The sequence below is a fragment of the Triticum urartu genome, chromosome 3 (assembly GCF_003073215.2).
Source record: "Triticum urartu cultivar G1812 chromosome 3, Tu2.1, whole genome shotgun sequence".
NCBI classification, from domain to species: Eukaryota; Viridiplantae; Streptophyta; class Magnoliopsida; order Poales; family Poaceae; genus Triticum; species Triticum urartu.
Window position 1 is genome coordinate 179,803,214 of NC_053024.1, and position 18,023 is coordinate 179,821,236.

The 18,023-nt window shown below is 47.3% G+C and overlaps 2 pseudogenes; one reads left to right on the top strand and one right to left on the bottom strand.

Annotated features, from left to right (window-relative positions):
* Positions 1-2,095: 2,095 nt before the first annotated feature.
* Positions 2,096-3,528, top strand: LOC125543500 (annotated as a pseudogene).
* Positions 3,529-6,638: 3,110 nt separating this feature from the next.
* LOC125546761 lies at positions 6,639-17,764 on the bottom strand (annotated as a pseudogene).
* Between the last annotated feature and the right edge of the window lie 259 nt (positions 17,765-18,023).

Below are 18,023 nucleotides of genomic sequence, written 5' to 3' on the forward strand. Positions count from 1 at the left end.
AGATGGCAATAACTATGAAAGCACATTCCTCGGGCATTTCCCTATGCAAGGTAACAGTGCCCTTTTTGTCTTGGAAAGTAAGCCACTTCTGCTCCCAATCAACTCGCATTGGACTGTGTTTGGCCAACCAATCAAGTCCCAATATTCCATCATATGTACCTAATTGAAGCAGTTTAAAATTTGTTACAAAAGTGTGACCCTGGCAAGACCATAAACAGTTTTGGACCTGGTGGGTGCATTCCAAGGTTCCTCCTCCCGCTACTGACACAGAAGATTTCTTAATTGTCTCCACATTGCTTAACAAAGTGATCCAAGCCTCGTTAAGGAAAGAATGGGTACTCCCCGAATCTACCAGGAACTACAGCAGTGTGTTATTGAGTTCAACATTGATTTTAAAGGTCAATGCAAACTTGCCTTTATCACACGCAGCGGCTGACAGCAACATCAAATTGTCAGAATCACTTTCAGAGTTATCAGTGATGCTATTGTTTGGGCCCTGAAGATGTTCAATGAGTTCTTGTACAATGTGCAGTTGCATAGTGGGTTTACATTGGTGATCCTTGGACCACCTTTCTCCACAAATGAAACAGAGCCCCTTGGCCTTCCTATAATTCCTCAGGGAAGTCCACCTTTCCTTTGTGTTCCCTTGTTTGTTGTACTCAATTGACCGTTTATCTTCAGAAGTACGCCCCCTTGAGACATTGGAGAAGGAAACACTGGAGGTTCTTTTTTGAGAGGTAGTTGCTGGAGGTTGCAAACTCTCCCCCAATTCCTCATGCAGTAATGCTAACTCATATGTTGTGTCTAGATCCCGAGGTTTTTGCATGGCTATGGCCATTCTGACGCCCGGTTTCAAGCCATCAATGAACCTGGTAGTATAGTGCAAAGCATCTGGATTATCTTCATATGCCGTCAGCTGGTCATACAGTTATGCAAATTGCTCTACATACTCTTCTACAATGCCAATTTGAGCAATTCTGAACATCTTCCTCAACAAATTCTGATGTTGGTTGCGCCCAAATCTGCTCTGCAACAGCTGACAGAATTTGGTCCAGTTGAGATTCGGTGATCGCCTCTGAACTGACTCCAACCATCTAGCTGCAGCTCCCTCAAATTGGGTTGTAGCATAAGAGATCCATCTGCCGTTGGAAGTGCCCCACAACCTGAAGTATTCCTCACACCTCGCCTGCCACAACCTTGGATTTGTGCCATCAAACCGTGGTAACTCGACTCGTGGTCCATAATTGAATTGGTCCGCAGACTCATAGCTAGCCAGTTCTCGTGGCGACTGCAGATCTCTGATAGAGTGAGACTCTTGCATACCTCGAGCTGGAGACGATACATAGATCTGATGCGCCTTGCCTCTCTGAACCCGGTCCTATGCAGAGAATTCAGAAGTAAGGGGATCCCGACTCGGTGCCGAATCCCTGGTGCCAGTTGCGCTACCCGGCCTATGATTTCCTTCCCCACCTTCAGGCGCCTCCATCTCCTGCCTGATTTGCTCCAAGTCGAGGTTGAGCTCGGACCTGACCCCGTCAATCCTTGACGAAATCAAGCTGTCGAGTGTGCTCGTGGTGTCTCGAAGCAACTTGGTCATGGATTTGAGGAGATCGTCACCGTGTACCTTGAATCGCTGGTCGAGGTCGTCGGAGATCGTCGTTTTTAGGATCTCATGGATGCTCCTCCCCTCCGCCGAGAGACTCTCCATGGCCTCCCGATGGCGACGGAATCGAAATCGCGTAGCGTGATGGTGGTGTGGAATCTCCAGGATCGGAACAACTTTGATACCAGATGTAAGCAACGAGCTAGGGTTCACTCAATTTAGGCCACCACCATGGTTGTTCCTTCCATCCTTCCTCACAGCCACGAGCTACAGTGTTGGCCGAAGCCACCAACTCCAATCCTAACTCCACACGCTATCCACCCACACGCATATAAACTACTGTTACATCCCTTAACGGGCCCAGTTCGGGCCTGCAATCCACTGAGGAAGGTTACGACGACGAGTGGGCCGCAGCTGAGACCCACGGGTTGAATTCTTCTTGCCCGCTCCTGGTCATCCTCTTCACTGTCGCAAGCTGGCACGGAGACGCTGACACACAACCTTTATTTTGTTGATTAGATTATAGAAATAGCGCCAACCACGTAAAAAAGGCGCCAACTATTGTTCCGAAGAGCATCGGATTGAAATTGGATTGGAAATCCCGCCCGGATCGAGCTGCGGGATCCAGCTGTGCCTGCCCTAACTTTGGATCCCAAATTTCCCCAATCTGCCCTAGTTTTGGATCCCAGCTTTCCTCGATCTCGACTCTCGGTCTCGAGTTTGCGCACACTCCGGCGGCCATGGCGGCGCGCGGGCAGGGGCTGGAGCAAGATTTTGATTTCTTCGTGGTGGTCGACTTCGAGGCAACGTGCGTCAAAGACGCGCGGATCTTCCCCCAGGAAATCATTGAGTTCCCCGCCGTGCTCGTCGACAGCGCCACCGGCCGCATCGAGTCCACGTTTCGCAGGTACGTTCGTCCAAAACATCACCCTGTGCTGACCCAGTTTTGCAGGGAACTCACCGGCATCCGGCAGGAGGACGTCGACGGCAACGTGGATCTCGGCGAGGCGCTCTGGCTCCACGACACTTGGCTGAAGGCGGCGACGGCGGGGGCAGGGAACAAGAGACGCGTCCGCTTGGCCATCGTGAGCTGGGGTGACTGGGATTGACGGACCATGCTGGAGTTCGAGTGCTGCTTCGAGGGCATCGAGAAGCCCTCCTACTTCGATCAGTGGATCAATCTGAGAGTCCCCTTCTAGGAGGCGCTCGGCGGCGGAGGGAGGGTCAACCTACAGGAGGCGATCCGGGCGGCGGGGTTGGACTGGGAGGGCCGCCTGCACTGTGGACTCGATGATGCGTGCAACACAGCGCGGCTGCTTGCTGAGATCATGCGGTGCGGGGTCAAGACGACCATCACCGGCTCGCTGGCGCCGCCGCCGCCGATCCAGCAGCAGCAGCAGCCGCAGCTTCTCACAAGCCGTTGCGGTGGCTCATCTGCGCTGGCGCCGCCACCGCCAACGAACCAGCAGAAGCAGTAGCAGCCACAGCCTCACATGATAAGCCCCTGTGGTGGCACATTTGCGCTGGCGCCGGCGCCGATTCAGCAGAAGCAGCAGTTGCCGCAGCCTCACATAATAGGCCCCTGCGGTGGCTCCTCTGAGACGTACTGCGGGGTGGCGACCAGAGGAGGCATGGTGCCAGGGCCGATGCAGTCTGGATGCGCCAACTGGACGCCGGCCATGGGAGCCGTGTGCCCCTAATTGCTGTGGACCAACTGAACCAACGATCCACGACATGAGACTCAGATTCAGAATGGTGCTAGCCATTAGAATCAGAGTGTAGCTCAGCTGTCAGTGTTAATGGTGCTAGCCATCAGAATCAGAGTGTAGCCCGGCTGATTCTAGCCTATTCTAGGAGTGAATTTGGTATTTAGGGCTATACGTGTCCGAATTATTATATTATCAATAGAAATTTCATTTTAATTATGTTCCTTCTCCGTGAATTTGCCTTCATTTTCTCTGCAATGCACCGAGCACGACCAGGAAGCCATCATGCTTGCGTGATGCTGCCGGCCGGTTCAGAGGGATGGTCAGTGTTAGACAACTGTCGTCGCCGCATATCACCATCATATAGGCAATCTTATATCAAGAGTGAAAGAAAAGACAACCAACTGTGGATTTCTGAGATAAGAGCTAACTAAAATTGTTTCCTCGAACACAAATGCCTCATCATATTTGATATTGAAACCCCAGGTTTAATATCATCAATAGAAGATTTGTTTATGAAGTGAAATTCTATGGTCACATCAAGAATCCGTTGCGGCAAAGGGTTTGGGACGTCAAGGCGGAGGGGAAAATCAAATTCTTTCTTTGGCTTATCCTACAAAACATAGTTTGGACAGCTGACAGACTTCCCGCGGTTGGCCACATCAGTTCCCTGTGCGACCAGAAAATTGAATCGGTTAACCACCTTTTCTTGGACTACCCTTTTGCAAAGGAGGTTGGTTCTCCTTCAACTCCTCCCACCCCCATGGTTTGGGATCGCCGTGCGTTGTTTCTTCTATCAATGGATGGTGGAGAATGATCTCCAGGAACATCAGAAAGAAGGAGGCCAGAAAGAAAATCACGATGGCGGTAATACACAGTTTGTCATATATGGAAGGGGAGGAATAGGAGAATTTTCGAGGGTAAGAAGGCCAAGGTAGAGGATGTTGTTTGTTTGATCCGAGACGACATGATGGTTGTAGGTCCAATCTTCTGCGAGTAGTTTCTCCTCTGTGTGTTTAGTATCTTTTTTCTTTCTCTCTGTAACTGGGTTTCCAGTTAATGTACAGATTTCCACCCTGCTTTACTGAAATAGGAAGAGCTCCTGCCGTTGCCCGTGAAAAAGAAGATTTGTTTAGTTGCGTTCCTTGTCTGCAAATTTCTTCAGTATTGATCGACTTGTTATTAAAATTTATTAATAGCTGACGAAAGATAAATGGATGTGTTCAACAAAAAAGAAAGATAAATGACAGTTAGAGAATTCAGATCATATATGCCACCTTGTATATCAAGATAAAAGAAAACAGCGAGTCGTAGTCCTGAGACAACAGCAAATTCAGACCATTTCCTTGTCAAACTCTTACATAAACGGAATATTTGGTCAATCAAGTCTCACCTTTGCAGAGGTGACACAGCCCCATACATCAGAGTGTAGCTCAAAGACAAGCACAAAGAAGGACTAACCATGGTTTGGGTGGGTCAGTTACATGGTGCTCAAAGACTAGCAAAATCTACTGCCTACGGAGGGGAACAAGCTACTCTGCACTACCTAGCCCTTGGTTTCTACTACAAGGGCTATATCAACCACCTAGAGAAGTTATCGCAGACCACCTGAAGTGCGCCTTCATGCCAATAAAACCAAGGTTGCTGTTAGCGTCACACCAGCTGATGTGAATGTGCATAGGCATTTCGCTTTGTTGTGCTTATGTGTTTCCTGATCATGTTTAAGGTCTCCATAACCTGTGAAGCAAGACTACAATAAGTACCCGACAAAAACATCAAAATCATAGTAATTTGTAAGGGTGCAAGAAAATCATGTTGTCCCGATGGATACCAGCAATTCCTAGCACACTAGCCTAATATGGAGCAATAGATAATCAGACGAGAAAAATCCACTTTAAAACCCTCAACTTGCCACTCGGTTTCTACAGCAAGGCTGCCTTTAGGCCAATAAAACCATGGCTGCTGTTAACATCTCACCAGCTGATGTGTATGTGCATTGGCATTTCACTTTGCTGTGCTTATGTGTTTCTTGATCATGTTCAAGGTCTGCATAACCTGTGAAAGAGGCTACAATTAGTTTTTTTTAAAAGGAGGATGACCCCTGGCCTCTGCATCTAGGCGATGTATGCAGCCATCTTATTAATTATTCACAAAGACCTTACAAAGTAATACATCAGTAAGTCTGAAGCCACCATCTTGGCAACATCTATCGCTACTCCTATCCACTTGATGAAGGGGTGCCGAATTGTCCGAGCCGAATGCCAAACAGACCTCGCACCAAAGCCTAACATCTAAAGCCGAAGGCCCCAACCAAGGCGTTGTCGGGTCTGGGGCACACACCGGTCTGGCACACTCTCAAAGGCCACCGCCGCCGTCTTCCACCAATCCATCTTTAGAGAAGGTACTGACGCATCGGCCTTGCAAGGCCTGGCGTCGACGCCACCATAGCACCAGACAGTGCCACCTCCCTACACGTGTCCATCATCACACATCCATCGCCGAGGCCCTGCAGTGCCACGCCGCCAAGACTCCACGTCGTCGATGCGTCACATGGAACGCCGCTCCACCACTGGTCCCTTAGGCCAATGCATACCTCCAAGAATGACGCCCCCACTAGAGGAACAACACCTTAGTACCGCCATCATTTGATCGACTGATCAAGGGTTTCCCCCAAAGGTAGTGGAAGGAGTCGGGAACTTCACCTTGATGATGCCTCCAAGAAGGAAACCACCTAGGGTGTCACCATCACCTGCTCCGGCCACCTGCCGTAGACAAGGTTTTCACCCGGATCTTGTCCCAAGAGCATCCATCTGACATCACGTGCATTGGCCAGACCACCTTCAAAGCCCCAGATCTGGCCTCCCAGATCCGACGACCACCCATAGCAGCATTGCCACCGTGGGAGCCCTGGCACACCAGCCACTGCCTGTGTGTGCCATCATTGGAGTTCGAGGGAGGGCTGCCACCCCACCTCGACAAACCACGAGAGCTGCCAGGAAGGATCCCGCGCGTGCTCGTCACCGTCACTGATCTGATCTAATCCGGAGCCAAAGCCACCGGATCGCCAGTGGAGTTCCGCCTTGGCCAGGGAAATCACCACGCCATGCCGTTGCGGGTTGCCTGAGCTTCACCCGCCGCCACCTTCCAGGGCCGCCGCCCCAGGATCCCGATCTGGCCAGCCCAGACTTCCACGCCGCCGCACGGAGCATGCTATCGCGCCGCCATCGATCAGATCGCGGTCACGCCGTCACGCGTGAGGAGGTCCCGCCCCACCCCCTTCTACACGATCCAGGGAGGAGAACCCCCGCAATCGCCGTCGGCCGCCGAGCTTAGCCCAGCGGCATCCTCAGGCGGCGGCGGAGGGAAGGGAGGGAGGTGGTGGTGACCCTGGCGGCTAGGGCTTGAGGAGCCGCCTGAGACGGGGGCGACGCGAGGGATTGGCCTATTCTCATTCGTGGCTCCTGACAGTTAAATAAAAACCAAAATTTGTATGGGTGCAAGAAAATGATGTTGTCCCAGTTGGAAGCCTGCTATGGAGCAGTAGGCAATCCTAGGCACCCTCAAACTTGCATGCAAAGAGAAAATTTATTAGTGAAGAAATATACCAGTAGATTGGAATTTCTGTTACCATCCATGTTATATGAATTCGTGCATTTAGCAAATAACTTTTGCCAACGTCAACCAGAGATGGACCATTTTATTGAGACTTACCCCAGTACAGTGTTACAAAACTGGAGAATAGTGGTCCAGCGCAATATAAATTTTTGCAAGAAGATCCGTTAAGGCCTCAACCTCATCACCAAGTAAATCCACCTGCAGAAAAATTCAGAAATCCTAGCTCATTACATCACTCGCCTCCCATGCTCCCACTTTACGGCATTATCAGGGCTATAACCTTGTTGCATTTTGCAGGCAAAGCAATATACAAGGAACATAAGCAATAATTAATTAATAGTCGTTAGGATCTGAAATTATATTTACCTTGAGCTCAGCCTTTTAAAGATTAGAGCCTCTTAACTCGGATATCTCCTTTTATCGCAATGTCTTCCTTTTTAGAACATTGCCTTCCGTGAGGTGTTTACATTGGTCTTTCAATAAACAGAACATGTGAAAGAAAATGATACCATCCTTATTCACAGAAATACAACATAGAATAGTCATAAGTAGTTAAGTACTATAAACTACTCCCTCTGTTTCTACATATAAGCCCTTTTAGAGATTTCAGTTCTGACTACATACAGATGTATATAGACATATTTTAGAGTGTAGATTCACTCATTTTGCTCCGTATGTTATCCGTATTGGAATTTCTAAAAGGGCTTATATTTAGGAACGGAGGGAGTATAAAGGTAATCATATGGCAAGATTCGTTAAGATAAAACTAATTATCATCAAGAAATCTAGTTTTACAAAAATAAAAAGATACCCCCATTACTGAATGCAATGCAAATACAAGCACCTTGATTCACTGTGGTGAATTTTGTTTGCAATGTTAGTTTGTTGATCTGTATACTACTAGGAAAAGGCCTACTAATGGCGCACCGGTTTTGCCTACTAATGGCGCATCACCGGTGCGCCTTTAGTAGCACGCCACTAGTAATTTTTACTAATGGCGCACCACTGGTGCGCCATTAGTAGCATGCCACTAGTAATTTTTACTAATGGCGCACCACTGGTACGCCATTAGTATCTGGTATACTAATGGCGCACCAGCTAGTGCGCCATTAGTATGTAAAAGCATGCGCCATTAGTGTGCCTCCCGGGGGGGCATACGTAAGCATGTCTTTGTCATACTAATGGCGCATTCTCTGTTGATGCGCCATTAGTATCCTTTGGCATACTAATGGCGCACCTGGTGGTGATGCGTCATTAGTATGAATATTTGTTTTTTTTTCCTTTTCTGATTTTTGCGCAGGTTATAAAATATATTATTAGACAGAATATAAAATATATTATTAGACAGAATATAGACAGCAACATCAGATTCATCGAATACAATAGAAGATTAGTCTCCGAATACAATTCATCATATTAGTCTCCGAATTCAAAAGACCGAACAAAGATAAAACATTACAAGTCTCAAGGCCGCGAGTATCGAGTTTGTCGGAAGTAATACTAATCCTAACAAGTCCTACTAATCATCATCATACAACTTCTACTCGTTATTCATAACAAGTCATACGATCATCATCTTGATAGTCTTCGAACCAACCCTACTTAATTGTTCATCAGCACATGATCATCAGTATTAGGCAGGACCTAAATACCCTATTTAAGCTAAAATAGCATAAAACAATATAGACCCTGACTCTCCATTATGGAGAATGGAGAACATCCTGTCTCCAATTCTTGCGCTTCGCTTCCTTTTGCTTCCAAGAAGCTCCTTACGACTGTCCATACATTTTTTCCATTCTTTGATTTTTATGTCTCCACTTCTTTTAGAAATCTCGTATGAACAGTTGAGATTCGTAGGACGACCTGGCTGTATGTTCAAAACATTAACACTACCTTTCAGATACATCATATGAGGCACGCAATTCTCTGGGATTATCTGTTGAAAAACATAGTAATAACTTCATAGTTAGCAATGATGTACTAGTTTTAAAAGTATGCAAAAGATGCACGGATGTCGTAATAGTAAAAATCTTACCAGGGTATCTCCATGGTAGTTACCGTAGTTGAACACATGCACTAGTGGCACGTATTTACCATAATGTTGAGGAGTTTGTTTGTGGATAATGTAATTTTCAATGTCAGTACAAAATCCGACCAGATGATTTTTCTCCTTGTAAGTTGTTAATTCGGAGCCATCAGTGTAGTGGGTTTTGTCTACCATCTCCCGCACATTCTTTGAACAATAAAAATAAGCTGTCAATGGAAATAAGCTGTCAAATATTTTGAAATAAACAATATAAATTAGCTAATAACTATGTTTGAGAAACTCACATAGCGGTAGAACTGGAGGCGTATCAACAAGGACCCAAATGTCCATATTGTCTTGGTTGATGTCAGGATTACCAAGATCCATGGTGATAAGCATACCCTCATTAACACCATACATCTTGCAAAATGCTTCCCAATTTTTGCAACCAAAATGGGTTACGCTCTCAGAATTATATAGATTTACTTCAAAGTCCACATCGTGATGAGTCCTTAGGTGAATTTTCTTGGTTTCAGAAATTTCATGGTCTTCAAAATCCATCCTCTCCAAGACATAGCGTCTTGCATGTCATGGGATAAGCTATACTCGAATTGTAAAAGATGAAAATTACACGTTGAAATAGTTGAAGTCATGCTTCATTATGAAAATAACACTTGTCGTCGTTGTGTACCGTTTCAACTTCGAAGGTCTCCTCAAGCTTAATGCTGAAGCGCCGATCATCGTCCAGGTGAGGCATGTCGCACAGACCTCGATTGTCGTGGCACCAGTCGCACTCCGTCGGGAGACTTTCGTCGTCCGATGATGATGACGACATATCCTGGGACAGCTCCCAGAATTTCTTGCCGCCTGAACCACCGGCCTCATCGTTGTGGGCCATGTTTTGCTCTAAATAGGAAAAAAGTTTGGTCAAAAAGTTGGTTATTGTCAAGGAACAAGATCATGGTCTCATCATTTAGGGTTTGTCGACACCGAGGCACCCTAAAAGCCTAAGATTTCATCATTTAGGGTTTGTCGACGCCGAGGCACCCTAAAAGCCTAAGCGTACATCATTTAGGTTCTCATCGACACCGAGGCATCTGGGGCAGCCAAGTTAAGTTTTCATCATTTAGGGTTTATCGATGCCGAGGCACCCTAGGTTGGGCCTAATCACTTGGCACTAATCACTTGGCTCTATTGCCACCTATGGTTTAATGCAGCAAGAATAAAGGGGCAGTTGATCCTACTTAATTAAGTACTAAGATACCCCGGCCCATGCATTAGTAGCAAGTACCTCATATGTCCGATTTTTAGCAAAGTCATGCTAAAATTCACGGAAAATTTCAGCATGACCTTTGCTGAAAATAGGACATATGGAGTACCCGAATTTGCCGGAACGGAAGTTAATCGACATTCCGGCAAACTCAAGGGCCTCTCGGGGTACCTGCAAAATCATCACGACACGACGGTCGGAGAAAAACCCCAGCAAACTAGCACCACAATGTGCCTCTACTTTCATATGGATGAAAAGGCCACAGACCATATGGTCCTCTGCTTTCATATGGACAAAAATCAGCTCAACTTATACATACATATCAAGTGTGGTACTACCGAACACATATCAAGGGTATAAAGTATGGACTGTGACTATTGTCAAGTGTGGTACTACCGAACACATACATATCAAGATTCAAGAGCACATATCTATTAGTCTTTGGACTAAGGGGCACTAGCACACTAGTAAGTGATAGGCAACCATCCTACATGGAAATGTGAAGAGTTACATGGATGAGTACCAGCTCTAAGTGAAGGCTCAATGGATTCAAGATCAACCGACTGAAGTTGCCCAAACCTGCAAGGAAAAGAGAGAATAATGATTTCGAACTGCTTCTAATGGCATACATAAGCATAAGTTCAGTCCCCCAAATCAAGCATGGTTTCTTACTGCCCACCTAAACAACCACCACCACAAGGAGTAGATGCAGATAACTCACTCAAAAAGACTAATAAACACCAGTTGCAGATGGAACACTTCCTTTTAACCTTACTAATGATATATATGTTCCCTTATTGCAACATTGCTAATAGAGGATGACATCAATTTGCTGAAATAGCTATAACAGAACACGCATAATCAATCAGCTAGAGAGCTTTTCGCCCTTTCGCTCTCGGGGATAATTCAATGATCTAGTAAAACCATGAGGAGACTTACTTCTAGGCTAGCAACAACTAAAGGCAGAAGGGTCGACAACTCCCAGGAAACTTGTCACTAAATGGCTAGTAAAATGATCTAGTTTTGAAAACTCTGCTGCTTTGACACTCCATCAGAAACAGAACATCTCAAACTCGATTCAGTTGACTAACTAAAACATCTGTACATGGAAACATGAACTAAAACACCTGAGTCAAACAAACCCACAGGCAAACCATCACAACTAAAACTAGAACAATACCAGCATCTAATAGCACATACATATCATTACCAGCATCGGTCTGAGGGTGAGACCAACCTAATGCATAGCAAGTTAATTCAAGAAACTGCAGTTGGACAAAACATGAAATTTAGAAGCATTCTACAGAGAGCACAAGGAAGCAGAATGAAATCTCAATCTACTTCAGATGCATTTGCAACTGAACAATGTCCAGAGGTTGAGCAACTTGCATGCTTATAGCCTCCTGAAGAGTTGTATCACACACTGCCATGTAAACAGTTTAAATTCTTCCATGAAGCAATTGCAGCAAACCATTCGTGGTAGTTTAAGCTGGAAAAGAAAAGCATTTGGAAGCAGCAACTTCCTGCCTACTCAACTGAACTCATCTTTCACCATGCATAGGTTGGGGAGGGAGGAAGGGTGGAGAAGGAGGAAGGAGGAAGAAGGAGAGGTACCTGGGCGGGCACAGGGCAGGGGCCGACGCGGGCAGGCGATGCAGTCAGAGATCCGGGATGGTGAACTGCGCGCGAAGGCCAGGGGAGTCGAGTCAGTCTAGGGGAGAGAGCTTACGGGCGGAGGGGGACGGGCGGAGGAGGAGGGGGCTTATGGGCGGCGGCGAGACGGTTGCGGGTCGGCGGCGGTCGTCGTCCTGCACCCCGTGCGGTCGTCGGCGGCGGGATGGTTGGGGGCCGCGGCGGGATGGTTGGGGGCCGCGGCGGCTTGCTGTCCGGTGGGCGGCGAAGGAGCTGCAGTGGTGGGGGCGCGGAGGCGCGGGGGCGGCGACGCACGTAGGGGCGGCAGCGTCGTGGGTCGTCGGGGCAGCGGCGCGTAGGGGCTGAGAGATGTGAGATGGGATCGGTCGGGGATTGGGGCCGAGATTTTAGTCGGGGGAGGTATAGCAATGGCGCACCACCTAGCGGTGCGCCATAAGTAAGTTTTTTTTTCTGATAGCAATGGCGCACCCACCTCTGGTGCGCCATTAGTAACTTTTTTTTCTGACAGCAATGGCGCACCCTCCTCTGGTGCGCCATTAGTAACATTTTTTTCATTATTTCTTGTTGCATGGAGGGGGATCTGGCAAGGGGGATAGCTATCGAGAGGGAGGGGGATCGAGATCGAGTGTCCTCATGAATATTCAATATTTTTTCATATTGAATACAATCGATCTTCTGTAGGCCCGAGAAATATTTTTTCATATTGAATACAAAAATATTCATGATATCAAAAAGTGCCCGAGAAATGAAGGCTACAATTTAAATACAATCGATCTTAGCTAGCTATCTGTTCACAATCTTCTTGCCCTTCTTTTTCGCAAATGGAGTTCTTCTGTGGAACGGACGTCCTTTAGGTAGGGTGGTCCTGCTTCTTCTTGTGGTGTATACTGCTACTTCATCGTCGTCGTCATGTTCGATCTTCGGGTCGCCGTACTTGTCGAAGTCTTGCTCATTGGCTACTCCATCCATTCCGATGATCTTCCTTTTGCCTCTCCTCACGACAACACGACTGGGCTTTGACGGATCGGTAATGAAGAAGCATTGGTCCACTTGTGAAGCCAGTACCCATGGCTCATTTTTCGCGGTGACGTTTGCGCCCGCGGTCTTGGATTTGGCTTCGGGTATAACCATGGTGGTGAAATACCGGTCTTATTTTAGGACGCTCTTGGCCCATCTGACACGGAACATCGGGACCTTCTCTCCAGCGTAGCTCAGCTCCTAGATCTACTCGATCCTTCCGTAGTATCTGTCCTTGTCGTTACCGGTGTAGGATTCCATCGTTACCCCGGAGTTCTGATAACCATCGCTCTTCATGTCCTTGTCCTCGGTGTAGAATGTGTAGCCGTTGATATCGTACGCCTCATAGGTCATCAGGTTGTGCTCGGCGCCCTGTGACAAGGTGAATATGAGTTGTTCTTCCGCGGAAGAATCCTCATGTAAAGGGTACGACAGAAGTTTCTGCTTGAACCAACGCGTGAAACATGAGTTGTGCTCTTTGAGTATATCTCCGTCCGTCCTCTGTTGGCCTCGGTCATTGTACGTCTTCTCAATAAAGGTTTTGTGCTCTACCACCCAAGGATCGACCACGTCTATGTGTTGTAGCGTGACTAGGTTTGCTCTTTCAAAGTCGGCGAGTCGACCCTCGAAGTCGACATGCATTTCGAAGCGACCCTCACGGTGACCCCATCCAGCGAGCCTGCCGAGGTGCCTGTTGACGGGCAGACCAACGGGGTTCTCGATGCCTAGATAATTCGTGCAGTAGGAGATGCACTCTTCGGTCAGAAAGCCCCTGGCTATACTTCCCTCTGGACGTGACATGTTGCGAACGTATCCTTTAATGACACCATTCATCCTTTCGAATGGCATCACGCTATGCAGGAACGTCGGCCCAAGTTGGATGATATCCTCCACGATATGGACCAGCAGATGCACCATAACGTCGAAGAATGCGGGCGGGAAATACATCTCAAGCTCGCATAGTATCACCACGATCTCTTCCTGTAGCCTTTTGAGTTGCCTCACGCCAATCGACTTCCGAGAGATGACGTCGAAAAAGTTGCATAGGCCAAATAGCATTTCACAGACGTGTGCGTCCATAATCCCACGGATTGCAACTGGAAGTATCCGCGTCATCAGCACGTGACAGTCGTGAGACTTCATTCCGCTGAACTTCTGCTTCGCTGGGTCTAGGTATCTGCTTATCTTCCCCGCGTAACCATAAGGAAGTTTTACTCCTAGGAGGCAGGTGAAAAACTACTCGATCTCCTCCTGACTTAGAGTGAAGCACGCGGGAGGGTAGTCATTTCCGGTCTTCTTGGCCTTTTTGCCTTTGCCACGACTTTCTGTGTCCTGCTTCGCCTCATCATCATCATCATCATCAGCGTGAAGCTCCTGCCTGATGCCCATTGATTTCAAGTCTGCCCTTGCTTTGGCCCATCTTTGGTCCTCTCTGGCATGTTGAGCAGGGTACCAAGCAGACTCTCGCACACGTTCTTCGTGATATGCATGACATCAAGGCTGTGAGGCACACGGTGGATCTTCCAGTACGGCAAGTCCCATAAAACAGACCTCGTTTTCCATACCTTCAGCAGCGGCTCTGGCGCCTTTCGCTTCTTTCCCGGCTCTGGCGCCTTTTGCTTCTTTCCCGGCAGTGGGCAGTCTTTCCAATTTTTCAACAGCTCGTCTATTTCCTCGCCGCTCCTCGTACACGGGCGTTTTCGGGGTTCGGTTTCACCATCGAACAGATCCTTGCGTTTCCTCCACGGGTCATCGTCGCGAAGCCACCTTCGATGTCCCATGAACATGGTTTTCAAAGACCCGGGATCTCTATCTAGCTGGCGATACGTTGTGTCATCGATGCACCTTACGCATCTAGAAAATCCGTGGACTACCTGCCCCGCGAGATATCCGTAACTGAGATAGTCGTGCACCGTCGTGAGCAGTGCGGCTCTCATAGGGAAATATTCTTTCTCTGCGGTGTCCCACGTATTGGCTGGCGTTTTCCACAGCGTGTCTAGCTCCTCCTTCAGCAGCCCCAGATACAGATTGATGTCGTTTCTTGGTTGTTTCGGCCCTTCAATTAGCATACTCATGTGAATGTACTTTCTCTTCATGCACAACCAGGGGGGAAGGTTGTACATCCACACAAACACAGGCCAGGTGCTATGTGTGCTTCTCTGGCTGCCAAACGGATTGACTCCATCGGTGCTCGCGCCCAGCACGATATTCCTTGGATCCTTCCCAAATTCTGGGTATTCGAAGTTCAACGCTTGCCACTGGCTCGCATCCTTAGGGTGACTCAGCATCTTGTCTTTTTTATTTATGTCCGGATCATTTCCGTCATCTTCCCGCTTCTTCTCCTTCCTATCCGCGTGCCAACGCAGGAGCTTTGCTACCTTAGGGTCCGCAAAATACCGCTGCAGACGAGGAGTGATCGGAAAGTACCACACCGATTTTCGAGGAGCTTTCTTCCTCTTCTTATACCGAGTGACGCCGCACAGCGGACATATGGTAGACTCCGCATGCTCGTCCCGATAAATGATACAATTATTCATGCACACATGGTATTTCACGTGCGGTAAATCCAGAGGACACACGATTTTCTTCGCCTCCTCGAAACTGGCCGGGCACTTGTTCCCCTTGGGAAGACGTTCGTGCCAGAATGACATGTTCTCGTCGAAGCATGCGTCGGTCATTTTGTGTTTTACCTTCATCTCCAGAGCCATGAGCGTTACTTTCAGGCGGGTATCCTCGGGTCTGCATCCTTCATACAATGGAGTAACCGCGTCTATCTCCAGTTGATCCAGCTTGGCTTTCTCTTGGGCGGCAGCTCTTGCGTTATCCGTCTGCTTGAGAAGCACCTCTTGAATATGAGGGTCCTGCACCTAGCCTCCATCGTCGTCTGCTCCGGCATCTTCATCTTCATGATCATGCCCTTCGTCTTGATCTTCCTCATCATCATGTACGGCATCTTCTACATGATGACTGTGTGCAGCATCACCGTCGTGATCATGTTCTGGAGATTCTTCGTCTTCTCGCCCGCCCTCGCCGCGGTGGTACTTGTCTTGTTGCCCTTCCTCATTTCTTGCCCGGCCCCGGCCATGGACGACTTCATAGTCATCTTCATCACCTTGCCACTGATAGCCATCCATGAAACCACGCAAGAGCAGGTGGTCCCGCACCTGCCCGGAATCCGGGTCCGCAATAAGGCTCTTCAGCTTGCATCTTCGACACGGACATCTTATCTCCGTCTCGTTCTTTTGAAGCATCTCGGCCTTCGCGGAGCTCAAAAACCTATTCACGATGCCTTCAGTCATCGTGCGGACCATGGTCGCCTGCGGGGTAGAGCAAAACGATATTTTAGAACCAAGAAATTTTTTGGCATGACCTTCCCTAAAAATAGGACCAAAAAGAATGCGTAGTGCCAAAATTCTCGCCGAAACGGAAATGAATCAAAACATTCCGGCAAAATATTGGCAACTATCGCATTTCAAATACAGGTACCTTCAAACACAAACATATATGCAACACCACAAACACATGCAACACCACAAACATACATAGATCTAGCTAGGCCACAAAAAGTGCATGTGCACGTTGTTGGAGCGAGCTAGGGAGAAAAAAAGTAGATCTACATCATGAAGATAGCTTTCCCCTTACTTACCTATCAAAAAAAGGTAATTTCACCACTTAATTTTGATGAATCTATGGTGCAAATGAGGTGAGGAGGAGGAGGCAGCCGAAAGCTTGGAAAAGGAGGTGGAGGGAATGAAGTGGGGAAAGTGAGTGGGTAGGTGTGGGGCTGTCCAAAATATCTTGTTGGGGTCCCAGGTTACTAATGGCGCACCACAAGGGAATGCGCCATTAGTAACCCTGGTTACTAATGGCGCACCTGCTGCGCGCCATTAGAAGTTTTGCAAAAAAGTAAAAAAATATAAATATATATACTAATGGCGCACCGTCTAATAGTGCGCCATTACTAGTTTAAACTAGTAATGGCGCACTGTGAGACGGTGCGCCATTAGTAGTTTTGCAATAAAAAGAATAAGAAAAAAATTACAGTAATGACGCACTCACTGCCAGGTGCGCCATTACTAGTTAGAACTAGTAATGTCGCATTGTCTACCTGATGCGCCATTAGTATGTATGGAAAAATGGAAAAAAAAATGTAATACTAGTGGCGCACCCTGTTTCTGGTGCGCCATTAGTATCTTCCACACTAATGGCGCATCACCAACAGGTGCGCCATTAGTATATAGTAGTGGCGCACTGCTTTCCTGGTGCGCCATTAGTATCAATCCTATCTATAGCCCTTTTCCTAGTAGTGCGTAACAAGATTCTAGAACTCTCTAATAGACCCAACAAGATTTGTCATGCATTCTTTGAACTCCTTTTCTTTATAAATGGTTGATGTGAATATTTTCTCCCTTTCTTCGACGACGTTATGTAAATACTGATTTTATTTCTCCAGCACCTTTAGAGAGTCTGTAGCATTTCTAAATCTGTCATGTAACTCACTGAAATTGATCTCATTTTGACGTACATGCTGCAGAGCTTGCTCCAGCCTGCCGACAATCATATCAAACTCCTTGTCAGATATACATGAGTCTTGCTTTTCCACTTTGTCTGCAAGTAAATCAAGTTGATAGAATAATAAATCTATATGACCCTTCATTGCTCCCAATTCGATCTGACAGGCCTGCTTTTCCTTCACTTACTGTACTGAAAGAGTCAACAGCTCGCTTCAGATTCTCAATCTCCTGCTTTTGTAGAGTCGATGCCGCTTCAGAGCAGCTCTTTTCCTCATTGTACTTTAACAATTAAGAATTGAGGTTTAACACTGCTTCCGCTACAGCTTCATTCTGAATGACTGAGCAAATCTCTTGCTTCATGTTATACCCCATCTCATTACCAAGCTATTTCGTTAACGAACTCTCTTAGTTCAATCATCTGTATCTCTTCTCTAATGATGGTTGCCATCCTGGCATCTTCGATATCAGATTCTAACATTCCAATTGTCTTTGCGTGATCTGCCTCTATGGATGTAATGTGTGATGTCTGGGTAGGAAAAGCACACGCTTCTACTTGGCTATTAGTGGCAGCACCTTGTATTTGCTGGATTTCAGAATCTAAAGCATTGCTCTTGTCTTG